The 3,146-nt window shown below is 46.3% G+C and overlaps 1 protein-coding gene across 4 annotated transcripts in view; it reads right to left on the reverse strand.

The window, feature by feature from the left end:
- TXNDC16 (thioredoxin domain containing 16) overlaps positions 1–2,616 on the reverse strand; it is a 51,827-nt gene extending 49,211 nt beyond the window's left edge. For all 4 annotated transcript variants that reach the window (XR_006105076.1, XR_006105075.1, XM_042479863.1 and 1 more), the window contains exons 1-2: positions 2,458–2,616; positions 412–593 (exon numbers count right to left, since the gene is read on the reverse strand). The gene's annotated coding sequence lies outside the window, so the exon portion shown is untranslated. The remainder of the gene's footprint in view (positions 1–411; positions 594–2,457) is intronic.
- Between the last annotated feature and the right edge of the window lie 530 nt (positions 2,617–3,146).

Raw genomic sequence — 3,146 nt, forward strand, 5'->3', positions numbered from 1 at the left:
GATTTGTAGTTTGGGGAGAAGAACAGAACAGAAAGTGGACAAAGTCGACTGCTTTTTACTTTCGGGAAAGTAAAAGTAATCCAGTTTAAGATTGCTTTAACTGCCCTGGCCCAATGCTGTGGAAGTCTGGGAATTGTAGTTTGGTGTGTTATTATTTAGCCTTCTCTGTCAGAGAGCTCTAAGTCAGAAACACACTGCAGTCTAGTTAAAAAGGGGCCAGTTTTGTCTCTATGCGGTTTATTTTCGCATTAATGCTCAATGCCCACAACATTGTGTGAAAATGATCTGGCTTTTTGCACAGGGTTTAGGCACTTAGCCTCCTGTGTGATAAACTCCACAGTCCAATGCTGAAACCACTATGCCATGCACAGCAGCATGACAATAAGCAGCAACGTGAGAGCAGAGACTCACCGATTTCTTCCACCGTTTACTGTATTCCAGAGGGTCCCCTCTCTTCTTCTAGAGCAGATGGGATGGTCCTCAGCCACTTGCCACCGACAAATATTTGGGGAATGGCACTCTTTCACTGCTGAGCAACACAAATCCAGCTGTTCCTCCAGCACCAATTTCTGATGGTGTCACCTTTGCCAGACCTTACCAACACAAACGTCAAACTCAGCGCTCTGTTCCACAACAACAGCCACTGAAGTCCTTATATATTACTATACAGTAGGTTTGATTTCTAGGCTACCTTTCTCCCAAGGTGGTTGACAAATAAAAATTCTAGCAAGCATATTACAATGAAATAGTTAAAAACATCCGCTAAAAACAATATAAAATTACAGACATTACCATAAAACCACACTAATAGCTAACATTGCTATCTATGGTCCAAAACACACTGCAGAAATAATCCAGTTTGAGATCGCCTTAACCACCCTGGGTCAATGCTATGGGAGTCTGGGAATTGTAGTTTGGTGTGTTATTATTCTTCCTTCTCTGTCAGAGAGCTCTAGCTCCAAAACACACTGCAGAACTAATCCACTTTGAGACTGCTTTAACTGCCCTGGGAATTGTAGTTTGTTGTGGCACCAGAGCCCTCTGACAGAGAAGGCTAAACGTCTCACAAAACTACAGTTCCCAGAATTCCATAGCATTGAGCCAGGGCAGTTAAAGCAGTCTCAAACTGTAATAGCTCAGTGAAGTCAAAGGCTTTCATGGCCGGGATCTATAGTTTTTTGTGGGTTTTTCAGGGTCTGTGGCCATGTTCTAGCAGGTTTCTCCTGATGTTTTGCCAGCATCTGTGGCATCTGGCATCTTCAGAGAATGCTGGCATGGAAGTGAGTGGGGTGTGTATGTGTGTGTATAGATAGATAGATAGATAGATAGATAGATAGATAGACACACACACACACCTCTCCATATTTGTGGCTTTGATATTTTCAGATTTGATTATTCACGGATTTGATTAATATGTTCTCTCTAGGAATATCTAGGTCCTCCAGCGCAACTCTGTGGTCAACTTTAACTAAATGTTACACCGGAAGACCGTCCGAGAGAGAATACTCTACTTTTGTAGCATTTGTAGCTTCTTTAGTGTAACTCTATGGTCAGTGTCTGTCGGACGTTGGCCACAGAGTTGCCCTGGAGGACCTAGAGATCCCTAGAGAGGTGTCCTCTCAGGTAAAAACATGGTGGCTTTGTTATCTGTGGTTCTTCCATATTCACGAGGGTCTTGTGCCCCTAAACCCAGCGAACGTGAAGGGACAAGTGTATGTATATGTATGTATATATGTACATGCACACTGTGTGGCCCTGGGTTGGGAGGAGTGATTTCCATGTCCATGTATTGTTCTGTTGCTGAATGGCAAGGCAGCATTGCCATTCTTAGATGCCCTGGTCATCCATGAACTGAACCATCCACCAGTCCTGAGAAACACTGAGATCAAGAGCCAGTTCATGCAAATGAAAGCCATCCAGGGTGAAAGGCTTCCCCAGCAGACAAGGATCACTGACACAAATCCCCTTTGCATCGCCTTCCACCTTGAGGCCTTGCCTCCAAAACAAGGGTCACATGTGTGTGTGTGTGTGTATATATATATGTATATGTATATGTATATACACACACACACACCACTCTCTTCCATGCCAGCATTCTCTGAAGATGCCAGATGCCACAGATAATGGCAAAACATCAGGAACTATCTCTATATAGCGACAGATATATATATATATATAGAGAGAGAGAGAGAAAGATTTACAGATAGATAGATAGATAGATAGATAGAGAGTTCAGATTTGCTCTGCAAAAAGGAATCTCTTTTTTCTGTCTATAGATACATAGATAGATATGTCTACATATCTATCTATCTATCTATCTATAGAAATATACTGTATAGCTATAGATAGAGGGAGGTATACATGTATGTCTATTTAGATAGATAGATATATAACTATAGATAGAGAGAGAGAAAGCTATAGATAGGTAGGTAGAGAGAGAGAGAGAGCTGTAGATACCCCCAAATCCTTTGCCCTGGGCCTCCAGGAGAGGCTTCCTGCTCTTCCTTCCTTCCTTGCTTCCTCCCTACAGCCTTCGAGGCGTCCTTCCCATTTGCAAAGCGCAGCAGAGAAGGCCCTCTCTCGATCCAAGCCGAAACAAGGGGAAATAAAAGGAGGGTGATTGAAAGAGAATTTAGCAAATCCGGAGCGGGAGGGCGGCGCCAACCTAAAAAACAAATAAAGACACACTCCCCCCAAGAAGAGGAGGAGGGGGCGGGACTTTGGAAGTTGTGCGAACCAATCGGCGCAGCTGTAAGGCTCCGAGTGGGCGTGGCTCCGGTGGAGGGGGCGGGGACTTAGGGAGCTGGGCGACACTTTCAAGGAACCAACCGAGTGGGCGTGGCTCCGGTGAGGGGTGGGATTTTGAAAAGCTGAGGCGACACTTCCAGAGAACCAATGGGCGCGGCTGTAAGGCTCCGAGTGGGCGTGGCTCCGGTGGAGGGAGCGGGGACTTAGGGAGCTGGGCGACACTTTCAAGGAACCAACCGAGTGGGTGTGGCTCCGGTGGAGGGGGCGGGGACTGTGGAAGCTGAGCGACACTTCCAGGGAACCAATCGGCGCAGCAATAACCCCCCGAGTGGGCGGGGCGTCGGGGCCAGCCAATGGGGCGCCGGAGCCGATCTCCTCAAATTCCGAGGCCCGGGGCT

This window comes from Sceloporus undulatus, chromosome 1 (genome assembly GCF_019175285.1).
Source record: "Sceloporus undulatus isolate JIND9_A2432 ecotype Alabama chromosome 1, SceUnd_v1.1, whole genome shotgun sequence".
In the NCBI taxonomy this organism is placed as follows: Eukaryota; Metazoa; Chordata; class Lepidosauria; order Squamata; family Phrynosomatidae; genus Sceloporus; species Sceloporus undulatus.